The sequence below is a fragment of the Urocitellus parryii genome, chromosome 1, assembly GCF_045843805.1.
Source record: "Urocitellus parryii isolate mUroPar1 chromosome 1, mUroPar1.hap1, whole genome shotgun sequence".
Lineage (NCBI taxonomy): Eukaryota > Metazoa > Chordata > Mammalia > Rodentia > Sciuridae > Urocitellus > Urocitellus parryii.
The window spans coordinates 183,457,366-183,471,108 of NC_135531.1; the positions used below are offsets into that span (position 1 = coordinate 183,457,366).

The 13,743-nt window shown below is 47.3% G+C and overlaps 1 pseudogene; it reads right to left on the minus strand.

Moving 5' to 3' along the window:
• LOC113196774 (uncharacterized) overlaps positions 1-13,743 on the minus strand; it is a 60,393-nt pseudogene that overhangs the window by 31,857 nt on the left and 14,793 nt on the right.

Sequence of the window (13,743 nt, forward strand, 5' to 3'; positions counted from 1 at the left end):
TAAATTTCTTAAGTCATATGATTTGCCCAGACTGAGTCAGGAGGATACACAAAATTTGAACAGACCAATATCAACGGATGAAATTGAAGAAGCCATCAAAAGACTATGAACCAAGAAAAGCCCAGGACCGGATGGGTATACAGCGGAGTTTTACAAAACCTTTAAAGAAGAATTAACACCAATACTTTTCAAGTTATTTCAGGAAATAGAAAAAGAGGGAGCTCTTCCAAATTCATTCTATGAGGCCAACATCACCCTGCTTCCGAAACCAAAGACACCTCAAAGAAAGAAAACTACAGACCAATATCTCTAATGAACCTAGATGCAAAAATCCTCAATAAAATTCTGGCGAATCGAATACAAAAACACATCAAAAAAATTGTGCACCATGATCAAGTAGGATTCATCCCTGGGATGCAAGGCTGGTTCAATATACGGAAATCAATAAATGTTATTCACCACATCAATAGACTTAAGGATAAGAATCATATGATCATCTCGATAGACATGGAGAAAGCATTCGACAAAGTACAGCATCCCTTTATGTTCAAAACACTTGAAAAACTAGGGATAACAGGAACTTACCTTGACATTGTAAAAGCTATCTATGCTAAGCCTCGGTCTAGCATCATTCTGAATGAACAAAAGTTGAAGGCATTCCCTCTAAAATCTGGAACAAGACAGGGATGCCCTCTATCACCACTTCTATTCAATATAGTTCTCGAAACACTGGCCAGAGCAATTAGACAGATGAAAGAAATTAAAGGCATAAAAATAGGAAAAGAAGAACTTAAATTATCACTATTTGCAGATGATATGATTCTATACCTAGAAGACCCAAAAGGGTCTACAAAGAAACTACTAGAACTAATTAATGAATTCAGCAAAGTGGCAGGATATAAAATCAACACGCATAAATCAAAGGCATTTCTGTATATCAGCGACAAAACTTCTGAAACGGAAATGAGGACAACTACTCCATTCACAATATCCTCCAAAAAAATAAAATACTTGGGAATCAACCTAACAAAAGAGGTGAAAGATTTATACAATGAAAACTACAGAACCCTAAAGAGAGAAGTAGAAGAAGATCTTAGAAGATGGAAAAATATACCCTGTTCATGGATAGGCAGAACTAACATTATCAAAATGGCGATATTACCAAAAGTTCTCTACAGGTTTAATGCAATGCCAATCAAAATCCCAATGGCATTTCTTGTAGAAATAGATAAAGCAATCATGAAATTCATATGGAAAAATAAAAGACCCAGAATAGCAAAAGCAATTCTAAGCAGGAAGCGTGAATCAGGCGGTATAGCGATACCAGATTTCAAAGTATATTACAGAGCAATAGTAACAAAAACAGCATGGTACTGGTACCAAAACAGGCGGGTGGACCAATGGTATAGAATAGAGGACACAGAGACTAATCCACAAAGTTACAACTATCTTATATTCGATAAAGGGGCTAAAAGCATGCAATGGAGGAAGGATAGCATCTTCAACAAATGGTGTTGGGAAAACTGGAAATCCATATGCAACAAAATGAAACTGAATCCCTTTCTCTCGCCATGCACAAAAGTTAACTCAAAATGGATCAAGGAGCTTGATATCAAATCAGAGACTCTGCGTCTGATAGAAGAAAAAGTTGGCTCCGATCTACATATTGTGGGGTCGGGCTCCAAATTCCTTAATAGGACACCCATAGCACAAGAGTTAATAACAAGAATCAACAAATGGGACTTACTTAAACTAAAAAGTTTTTTCTCAGCAAGAGAAACAATAAGAGAGGTAAATAGGGAGCCTACATCCTGGGAACAAATTTTTATTCCTCACACTTCAGATAGAGCCCTAATATCCAGATTATACAAAGAATTCAAAAAATTAGACAATAAGATAACAAATAACCCAATCAACAAATGGGCCAAGGACCTGAACAGACACTTCTCAGAGGAGGACATACAATCAATCAACAAGTACATGAAAAAATGCTCACCATCTCTAGCAGTCAGAGAAATGCAAATCAAAACCACCCTAAGATACCATCTCACTCCAGTAAGATTGGCAGCCACTATGAAGTCAAACAACAACAAGTGCTGGCGAGGATGTGGAGAAAAGGGTACTCTTGTACATTGCTGGTGGGACTGCAAATTGGTGTGGCCAATTTGGAAAGCAGTTTGGAGATTCCTGGGAAAGCTGGGAATGGAACCACCATTTGACCCTGCTATTGCCCTTCTCAGACTATTCCCTGAAGACCTTAAAAGAGCATGCTACAGGGATGCTGCCACATGGATGTTCATAGCAGCACAATTCACAATAGCTGTGGAACCAACCCAGATGCCCTTCAATAGATGAATGGATAAAAAAGATGTGGCATCTATACACAATGGAGTACTATGCAGCAATAAAAATGACAAAATCATAGAATTTGCAGGGAAATGGATGGCACTAGAGCAGATTATGCTTAGTGAAGCTAGTCAATCCCTAAAAAACAAATACCAAATGTCTTCTTTGATATAATGAGAGCAACTATGAACAGAGCAGGGAGGAAGAGCAGGAAGAAAATATTAACATTAAACAGAGACATGAGATGGGAGGGAAAGGGAGAGAAAAGGGAAATTGCATGGAAATGAAGGGAGACCCTCATTGCTATACAAAATTACATACAAGAGGAAGTGAGGGGAATGGGAAAATAAACAAGGAGAGAAATGAATTACAGTAGATGGGGTAGAGAGAGAAGATGGGAGGGGAGGGGAGGGGGGATAGTAGGGGATAGGAAAGGTAGCAGAATACAACAATTACTAATTGGGCATTATATAAAATTGTGGATGTGTAACCGACATGATTCTGCAATCTGCATTTGGGGTAAAATTGGGAGTTCATAACCCATTTCAATCTAATGTATGAAATATGATATGTCAAGAGCTTTGTAATGTTGTGAACAACCAATAAAAAAATAAAATTAAAAAAAAAAGAATTTGCGTGAACTAATGGGTGTTAATTGTAGGCAGGTAGAATGTGCCTGGAGGAAGTAAAATCTCTGGGGGGAGGTGACTTTCAACTATTTTTTGTCCCTTGTCTCTGTATTTGTTTCCCAGCTTCCAAGATGTCCTCAGTTTTTCTTCTCTGAGCCCTTTTGCCATGATCTTCTGCCTCACCTCAGGCTCATAGCAATGGAGTTGGCTGACCATGTCCTGAATCTCTGAAACCATGAGCCCCAAATAAACTTTTCCTCCTCTAAGTTACTCTTGTCAGGAATTTTGGTCACAGTGACAGAAAAAGCTAACAGTTTTCTGTTGCTCTAATACAATGCCTGAGACTGGGTAATTTATAAAGGAAAAAAAATTATTTTGGCTCATAGTTCTAGAGACTGGGAAGGGCAAGAGTGGGGCACAGGTCAGAGGACCTTGTGGTGCTTCAACTCATGGCTGAATGAGGAGGGACAAGCAGGCATGTATAAAATAGGGAGGGGAACAAAAGATGCTTTATTAAAAAACCTACTAACTAACCCAGTTTCTAGGAGCTATATTAATCCATCGATGAGGACAGCACTCCCATGATGTCATCATCCCTTAATGGTCCACTTCCCAACCCACAGTGGCAATCAAATTTAATGAGAGTTTTAGAGTGGACAAACCATAGCACTAAGGAGTCAGAGACTCTAAGGGAGGTGGTCCGGCTAGCTGTGTTTTTAGTGGTCCTCTGAGTGATTCTGATGCACTGTTGGGTTTTAACACCACTGTCCTAAAAGCTAAGACATTTGGGACAGAAATTCCAGGAAAATTTGCTGTTCTCTGTCTCTCCCCTGTAGGCACCTTCCCTAAGGCACTGAATGACTCAATTAGCTGCTTGCCCTGGGTGTGGGAGGGAAAGGGGAAAAACGTAGGAGGGAAAAGTCCATACATAAATACTCCCAAATATCACTGAGCCACAAATAAGCCTGAAGACCCGGCAAAGGTGAGGATATCATACACCTGCAGCTTTGGTGAGGGCTAGGGTTTCTCCTCCATCCCAGATGGGAAAATAAGGGGATTCCCTGGGACCTGCCTCTGCCTGTCTGAAGGAGCAGACCTGGCTTCCTGGTGGTTTTCTTGACCTTCTCTTGAGTGCTGTGGGGGCCTTGGGCCTTTCCAGGATGATGGGACTCTCTCCTGGGTCTCTACCTCCAGGAATGTCTGTGGGTTAAGTGGGTGATCTTCATGTCCCTGGGGGCTGTGAGGGTGTCTCAGACCTCTCAGAGGTTCCAGGACCATGGGAAGCAAAGGGCTCCTACCTCCAGGCGGTCAGTGTGGGTTGAGGTGATGGTCTGTGGGCACAAAGGATCGGAGGGCATCCTCTGCTTGGAGACAGGTGATCCTCACAAACCCCTGTTTTAGTCAGCCTTCTCACCTCGGTCACCAAAAGACCTGGCAAGAACAATTAGAGGAGGAAAAGTTTATTTGGGGCTCATCGCTTCAGAGGCCTCACTCTATTGACAGTGACTCCATTCCTTAGGGCTCGAGGTGAGGCAGAACGTCAGGGTGGGAGAGGGTGGTGGAGGATGACGACTCAGGACATGACCATCAGGAAGCAGAGAGAGACCTCTGCCCAATAAGGACAAAGTATAAGCCCCCAAGTCATGCCCACGGGGGACCCAGCTCCTCCAGCTACACCCTTCCTGCCTACAGTACCACCAAGTCAATGCCTCTTAGGGGGACTAATGCACTGATAAGGTTAAACCTCTCATAACCCCAATAAGTTCAGCTCTCACCTTCTTGAATTGTATCACACGTGAATTTGGGGGATACCTACTATCAAAACATTAAAACTCTCCCTGCTCACCTCATCTGCCTGGCTTGCTTCCCTGGGCATGACTTTGGGCACCTGTGAGCGCTTGGCTCCTAGCATCTCAGAACTTTGGCTCATCCCTTTAATGTCCCCAACCATGGATAAGGTTGATAGGTGTCCAAGACCTGCCTTTTGGGTTGCTGAAGTTTTACAGAACAAAACTGCTGGGGAGCTCAGGAGGCTGAGACAGGAAGATCACGGGTTCAAACCAGCCTCTGTAACTTAGCAAGGCCCTAAGTGACTCAGTGAGACCCTGTCTCTAAATAAAATATAAATAGGGGTGGAGAATATAGCTCAGTGGTAAAGCACCCCTGGGCTCAATCCCTGGTATCTAAGAAAAAGAAAAAAAAGATCAGGGGAGTGCTCAGTGCTCAGTGCTCAGCTGTCTTAGCCTGCTAGGGCTGCCACAGCGAATACCAAGGACTGGGCAGGGAAAACGACATTAGTTTATTCTCTTACGGTTCTGGAGGCTGGAAGTCCAAGACCAGGGTGCCAGCAGGTTTGGTTGCTTCTGACTCACAGGTGGCTGCCTTCTCCACCTGCTTTCACATGGCCTCACCTCTGTGCCTGTGTCCTCCTGTCTCTGTATGGGAGACACCAGTCACACTGGATGAAGGACACTGTAGTGACCAGACCCCATCTCCAAACACAGTCATCTTCTGGAGTTTTGCTGGCTAGAATTTTGACATAAGAATTTTAGAGGGACACGTTTTAGTCCATAACACGGTAAATGGCAAATTGTTTGATAAACCCTATACTCTTCAGTCACATCAGCTCTTCCAGGAGGCTCTGGTTGACCCCACAGGCTAAGCCACATGACCCCTCTGCTCCAGCAGCCCCTGGGAACAATGGTCACCTGCGTGACCAGCATGCACTGGTCTCCCTGACAACACACATTGCCTCTGTGTGTGTGTGTGTGTGTGTGTGTGTGTGTGTGTGTGTAGTGACCAGAGCAGGTGGCTCTGACTGTGGCATGGCTCTGAAATGACTGGATCAAAGAATCAGACCTCTTTATTGGGTCCTTTCTATTCTCTCAGCAATGGCAGGTAACCTCTAGTCTTTAGGGTCCCAGAGAGGTTCCTCTTCCCCTCAACCCCATTGTTTCCTTTTTCAAGTTTCTGTGTCTCCTCCATCACAGCTAATGGGAGATGGGGGAAGGGGAGGAAGAGAAGGAGCTGGCTAGCTAGGGCTATGGGCAGGGGGCGCTGGGCAGGGTGGGATGGGCAAGTGACATCAATCCCAACAGAACCTCTGGGAATGGAGTTTGGGCACTGGAATTTAATAAAATCTTCCTGGGAGACTCCATTGTGCGACCAAAGCAGAAAACACTTTGTGCTGCAGATGTGGGAGATGCTCTGTGGATTTTGGGTCCAGAGACTGGGCTCTTCCTTTCCCCCATGAAGGAGCAGCCATTGCGGCTGCATCTGAGCTCATTCTCTTGCTGAGTAATATGGCTTGCATAGAAATTCCACTGTTGCAAAAAGAAGTATTATTGCCTGTGATTAAAGCACTAGTGGCACCTTAACATTATTTTCATGCTTATGAATAATTTATTTTTATCTTAATGTTGCTCTAATGCCATTGTGAATATCGCTCACAACCCTTTTATTTCAAGGCAAGATTATAGTATATACTTGAATCGTCAAAAGGCTTGTGATTCTCTTAAGTGGGGCTTCAGACAGGAGAACTCTGATTGGGAAACACATTTTTCTGGTCCTTAGAGAGGTGAAGGGACTTTTCCAAGGTGTCACAGAATGCAAGAGGCAGGGGTGGGATTTGAAACCAGGCAGTTGAACCCCAGGACTTTTGCTTATGTCTGTTAACTGGCAGCGGGGGAGAATCCCACTTCTACTCCATGATGGTCCTCAGGCCTTTCCAACGGTGGCCTTGCTAGCACTGAAGTTTCTGAGCTGGGGCTGGGGAGAGGGAGGCCTCAGCTGCCTGGTCAGGCGGGAGGTCCCTTAGAAACTGGATGGCTTGCTGGTCTTGGCAACCACTGTGACTTGTCTCTGCAGACAGGGCCTCTGACTGGTTACATCCATGGCCCTGGTCAGATGCGGGAATTGTGAGCTGGCTTGTCCTATAAAGCCATGTGAGAACCTGTAGCCAGGGGTCCAAAGGGCATTTGGTAACAGAGCATCACAGGAAGTCAGCAGAGGGGTCCCCGAGGCTGTGGGGCCAGAGGGCCTGGGAAGGCTTCCTGGAGGAGGAGGTGAGGCTGAAGAGTGGCTTTCAAGAGCCAGAGGACCCGAGGACAAACTCCTGATGTAATTATGCCAGAGAAAGATATAAATTCCCCAACTCAAGTGAAGCTAATTGAAATGTCAGCACCGCCACCTCCGTCTTCCCACGGAGCCAGCAGCCCACATGCTTCATGAGAGCCCTGCAGAGAACCATCTCTGGGAAGCGTTTTCTTTAATTGGACAAGGCACCGATTTAGACAATGCCCCTCCGGTGTGGATTTTTTAAAAAAGAAGTCTATTACTCCATCTTGGTCGGCTTGATGAAGTGTGTGGGTCTGAGGGGGGCCATTGGAAGAGCTAGAACTTCTCTTCAATCAAAAATCAAAAATCAAACCTCAGCAGGGCCATCACCCATGGAGGCTCAGGAACTTTCCAGAAGGCCTGTGAGGTTTGCTTGGTCAGAAAGCCACCCTGAGTTTCCAGAAGTAGAGGAGAGAGAGGGTCAGGGGCAGGGGATGAAGTGGAGGGATCATTGCTTCTTGAGGGAAAGTTGGGGGTCCTGCGGCTCTGGGACCCTAACCTGAGACTGTCACCTCACCTGGGAAATAACTGCCAACTAGATGCAATCTATCACTGGATCCTCATCTCCAGCCCATGAAGCCATTAGGAGCGATCCCTGTTCACTGAGGAGTAACTTGAGGCTTAGGAAAAAAACCAAAGTAATCTGGCTGAGGTTCCACAGTCAGTGTGGTGACCGGCAGGAGCTCCCGGCCACAGGCTCCTGGGTGTCTTTTGGTGGGTTGAACTGGATGAGGTGTGTGTTAGCATCTGAAGAGGAAAGGTTTATTTGGGCTCATACTTGGGAGTTTCAGTTCATGGTTGGTCCTGTTGCTCCTGGGTCTGTTCCCAGGCAGCTCATCATGGTGGAAGCTCCTGGCAATGTAAAACTGCTGACCTCCTGACCAGGAAGTGAGAGAGAGGAAGGGGGAAGGGGCTGGGTCCCACGATGCCCCCTGAGGGAAAGACTCCAGTGACTAAAGACCTCCCACCAGGCTCCTCCTTTTAAAGGGTGCCCTCTCCAAAGCACCATGTTGGGGGGCAAGCCCTGAACACAGGGGCCTTTGGGGAGCATTCAGGTTCTAGGTCCTAGGAAAACCTAAGTTCTTTGTTTTGCCCCTCGTGTAATTAAATATGAGTCTTGGTCTGAGGATTCACCTGACCTCCAGCTACTGCATGTGGACAGGCAGGAGCACCAAGGCTTTAGTCCTTGGGGACACAGAATTCCCACAGGACTAGGAGATAGAAGAGAGGATTGGCTGGGGTTCAGTCCATAGGCCTTTTAGTTTCAACTGGGCTTCTCAGTAATTCTGAGACTTTCAACAAATAAAAAACAACCCTAATTTCCTTATTTTGTCTTTCTGCCTTTTCTCCAGTTCCTCCCACCCACTTGGTGCTGGCCCTGTTCTGGGATCTGGGCAAAATGACTGGCCTCCATCTTCAATGTCCAGGCCGGGATGGAGACTGGAGTGTTGGGAGTGGGTCGCAGGCAGCCTGGTGTGCTGGTCTGTGGCACCCTGCCACTTCCTGGAGAGTCCCAAAGCTGCCAGGGCCCTCTGCAGGGCGTGCAGCCCCAGGCCACTCCTGCCATGTGCTGGCCTCAGGGTGGGTGCACACAGCTTTGTGGTTGAGACACTTCAGCCTAAGGGCTAGGGCAATGGTCCTATGGGCTCTGGGCTCCTCACCTCTCTTTGTAGGATCCAGCAGAAGGGTGAGGCAGAGGCAGGGCTGGGACCCATCAGCTAAAATATTAGACCCAGCCTGACCAGTTTACACAGTGGTTAAAACCACCGTGTTTAAAAGCGTGGACTTTGGAGTCAAAGTCGGTGGGACCTTGGGCAATTGACTTTGGCTCTGTGTCTCAGTTTTCTCTTCCAGAAAATGGGGATAATAGCGCGTACTTTGCAGGAATGAACACATTAATGAGCTCAGGTACAATGGATTCTTAGCACAAGGCTGGCCTCAAACAATGGCCAACCCTGACCTTGAGCAGGAGGGGGTGCTCTCTGCACATGCATCAAGAAAAAACTGCAGAAGACTGCACCTGGCCAGAGCAGGACGGGGCACAGGACAAGTCTCAGAGGCAAGGGCGGTGAGAGGGAGCCATCAGCCGCCTGGCGCATGCGCAACGGTACTCACTCAGATGCTCTGGATATGAGGTTGGATCCGGGCCCAGCCAGCCACTCCGACCCACGTGGGTGTGTAACATTTGGAACTGATTGAGCTTTTATTTGGGGAGCGCGGATGTAAAGTTCTCCACTGAATTTTCTATAAATGCTTTTTATTAGCCAGTGTTTTACAATGTGAGAGCTATTGAATTAGGCATCCATTAGTTTCTGCTCCCTGGGGAGGCCAGGATGCCTTCCTTCGTCTTTCGTGCAGATAAAGCCAAGAGGAGTATGAAAACCAGGACACATGGGGAGGCCAGCTTGTCCAAAGGGCACAGAGAGCCCCGGAAGACCTTTTCCTCAGGAAGAAGGATAATGGGCATCTGAAGCAGCGTCCTTTCTCCTTAAAAGCAAAATAGCTTTCTTTGTAAACATGATTGCATTTAAAGTGTCCTCTAAAACCACGTCATTTCTGCATCCCCGTGCTGTCCTTTGGATTTGAGGAGAAAAACCTTACTCTTTACCTTCTGCTTTCCCAGCCCTGGACTCTGTGGACTCCACCAAATAGTTGCAGCATGAGATGAGCATTATTATTGTTGCACAGGGTCACCCATCCTGGGAACAGCTCTGCAAGACTTGGCCTAGAAGGTAGAAGGCCCGCCTGGTGGTCCCAGTGCCTCTGAGTGCCTCTGAGCCTGGGTCGTCTTGGTAAGGAAGACATGCAAGTGGCAGGTGGTTCTGGAACTCAGACAAGCTGCTTGCTCATAAATCTTATGTGTGTGTGTGTGTGTGTGTGTGTGTGTGTGTGTAGTGGCACTCTCAATGACTAAAAATTGAGGCAAGGGACCAGACTTCTGGGTGGAACCTTAGCGCTGGTAGGTAGAAGTCTGGGCGGGGCTTCTGTGACAGTTATGACACTGTGCACTGCCCAAGGATGTCACATCTAAGAGAGAACAATCCACACCATAGAAACCTAGATGTATATGTCTAGTCTAACAATCTTGGACAAGAAAAATCAAGTGTCTCATGATAATAACAATCAGGAAATGGTAAGATTTCCAATGAATAGAAATGAAGGGTCTTGAGAAGGGAAATCTTTTTGGATTTATGCAAAAGAGTTACATAAACCCCTGTGTCCTTGAAGCTGGCCATATGGACTGGGCAAATTATTGGTGGGAAGGAGCAAGAGGGTAGCTCTAGGGTCCTGAGGGTCCCTGGCCTCTCCCGGATTACCCTACACTTGGTCCAGTCTATGCCCCAGCCCCCCCACACTTCTGCCTCTGCCTCCCTCAGGATGATGATCCCACATTTGCATCAGACCATAGGGTGCCTCCCTCATGAGGATCTGCAGGTGGAAAGGGAACAAGACAAAGGAGAGACAATCCATGGTAGAAATACCTTGTTACAGGTCCTGAAAATTGGGTGAGAAGTTGGGGTGGAGCAAAAGGTTTTGGGGGACAAAGTAGGATTTTCATTCAGCATGTGGGTGATGGTGTGGCACTGAACAGAGACTGAGTGTGGGGTGTGGGGGTGCTTGGAGGCAGGAGTATAGCGGGCACACTGCTTTGGCAAACCTAGCAGGTTTTAGCATTGACCCGGGAAGGAGAATGCCATCATTCCAACTTGCACCATGGGTCGTTGCATTTCCAAAGGGTTTTGGAAGAATGTCAGTCCTAAGTTACATTTGGCTGAGAAACCAAACCAAGCCTCAAAACGTACTTTGAGCTTGAGTAAGATAGAAACAGCATGCTGTCCTCGGGCCCAAAGCATCCCGTGCTGAGCAGTTCTGCCCAAAGAAACTGGCTACACAGGAGCTCAGCCAGAATTTCTCAAATATATTGTTTAAACATTTGAAAGAATGAATACCTCTTAATTTTCCCAGGAGCTAGGCTTCCTGTGTCATCTGAATATAGATTGGGGCCAGGCAAGGGGCCCCTCCCTGAGCCCAGAAGCCTTGCTGAGCCTTGTGGAGGACCCTAGGCTGCCTGCACCCTTCAGGGCTCACGAGGAGCTGGGCACCTGCTTGCCTCGAGGCTCCCCAGAGCCCTTTTCAGACATGGCTTCCTGCAGCCAACTTGGACTCTTGGCGGCAGCTGAATACTCCCTGTCTGGTGTGTTGCTCTTTCCCTTGGCCACTTCCTTCCACTGCAGACTTTGTCCCCCTGCAAGCCAACAGGAAACAGGGGACAGCAGATGTCCCTTTAGAACCACAGCAGCAGCGAGTGTGGAGGTGAGCAGTGACTGGGCTTTGCTTCTTTCCCCAGAGCATCTCCCCACTTCACAGTGGCCTCTTTCCCCATCCTTCCTGTCGAAGTCCCGACCTGCAGGACCTCAGAGGTTGGGTCTTTAAAGAGGTCACCAGGGAGGGCCATAATCCAATATGACTGGTGTTCTTCCAAGAAGAGGCAGTGAGGACCCAGGCACTCACAGAGGCAAGCGTGTGGACCCAGGGTGAAAGCGGCCATCTTGATCTTGGACATGTGGCCTCCAGAATTGGAAGCAAATTCCCGTAGTGCAAGCTCCCTAGCCCACGGAAACGTGCTGTGATCCCGATCAAACGACTACACTTCCCAACTCTCCTTACGTGTGAGCTTGCCTAGGTGGAAAGTCTGGGGTCACCTGTGCTCAGAGTGCTATTCCTGGAGTATTAGACGGGCAGGGGAGTGAGAAAACAACACAGATAGACATTGATGTGGAAGTTTCTCTTGGGGCCCACTGGAGAAATATTGGTTGCATCCTTTACAAGTTCCAAAGCACTTTTCCTTGCATATCTAGTCTGATTCTCAGTTATCCTGTGGGGGTGTCATTTATCTAAAAGTTAGGTGGAAACTAAAATTTAGAAGGTGCTCTGCTTGGGATGAGTGTCCTCCAAAGGCTCATGGTACTACTGGGAGGTGGTGGAACCTGGAAGAGATGGGGACTTATCGGAGAAATTAGATCACTTGGGGCATGCCCTTCCTTCATGGGATTCAGGTTCCTTCCTGTCTCTTTGCTTCCTGGCTTCCCTGAGGTGAACAAGCCTCTTCTGTCACATGCTTCCACCATGATGGACTGTGCTACTAAATGTCCAAAGCAGCAAGGCCAAGTGATCACAAACTGAAACCTTCAAAATCATGAGCCATGATAAACCTTTCCTTCTTATAAGTTGATTATCTCAGGTATTGTGTCATAGCCATGGAAAGTCAGCTAATAAACATCATCAGTGAATACATCTTTTTTTTTTTTTTGATAAAATGGGATTTATGTAACAGTAGCTGACTCTGCCATTTTTTCCTTTCCTGCTTTGCAGGCAGATGTGACTTGTGGGACAGCAACAGCCATTTTGTTTCCAGGTACTGACAAGGAATGCAGAACCCACCGAGGATGGCAGTGTGGAAACACAGGAGGTGCCAGCATCACTGAGCAACTGACCAGGTCAGCAACTGCCTATCTATGGACTTGCTATGTGGGAAAAATGGGCTCCACTCATTTAAGCCACTAGAGTAAGGTTTTCTTTATTTGCTGTTACATGGGGGGGGGGGGCGGATAGCATACGTGGAGCTGGGACATGAGGTGACAACGTGAAGAAAGAACCCGGTCACACTGAGAAACCAGAAATTGCTGAAAGTATGAAGGAACCTGGGTCCTTGATAACCCAGGGCTGACCTTGCATCCACTTATCACCAGGCTGGTGAGATGGAGGCAAGGACTGTCCTCATGTGCTAAATAGAAACTGGCTAGGTTTCTATTATGTGTGGGCAAAAATAATTCTCAGCGATTTTACACCTCTCTTGTTGGAAAGTACACTAAATTGATTTATAAAATAAATGAAGTAAACGTACACACACAAACCTACATACACACAGAAAGAGAGCCAGGGAGGGACAGAGTGGGGGGGGGGGTGGAAGAGTGAAGAAGGGGCTGTGGGGGGAGCCAGGCTTCCTGGCCAGGTGGGAGAGGGTGCAGCCTTGGTCTCCATGGAGGCAGAGGGCCATGGCGCTGTCCAGGGTGCTGGGCAAGGGAGGCTTTGCCCCACAGGTCCTTCTGCATGCTCCAGGCCACTGTGCCACCAGGTGTTGTGTCACCCCACAGTGTCCCGTGTTGAGCTCCCAACAGTGGCTGAGTGTCCTCATGTGCTGAGCTGTGTGGTGACCTGTGTCAAAGCTGAGAAAGGTGTTCTGATTTTTCTCAGGGGCTCCCCCAAATCCCACCCCAGCAGAGTGGTGTACGCACCAGTGTGCAGCCAGTTTGGTGGGTCTTCTAGTTCTGGTTTCTCCTGGGGCCATGTCCTTTTTCTTGGCCCAGATGTACATCCAGAAGGCTGGTCCAGGGGGGCATTAGTGGAGCAGCTACAGTGCAGGGCTCAGGATTCCTCTTTCCACCCGGAGGCATGGGCTTAGCATGTTCTTCTCAGGGTGGGCTCTTTCCAGGGAGGTTCTTTAGCAAACATGCATTTTCCACCGGGCCAGCCTGTCTACTTCTCAGATGAACTGGGGTCGCATGCAGCCCGGTTCTCTTTTGGGAATCGACTTAGTTTTCTAGGGAAACAGACATGACTCAGAGACTTTTTATCAATTTACCAAACATCC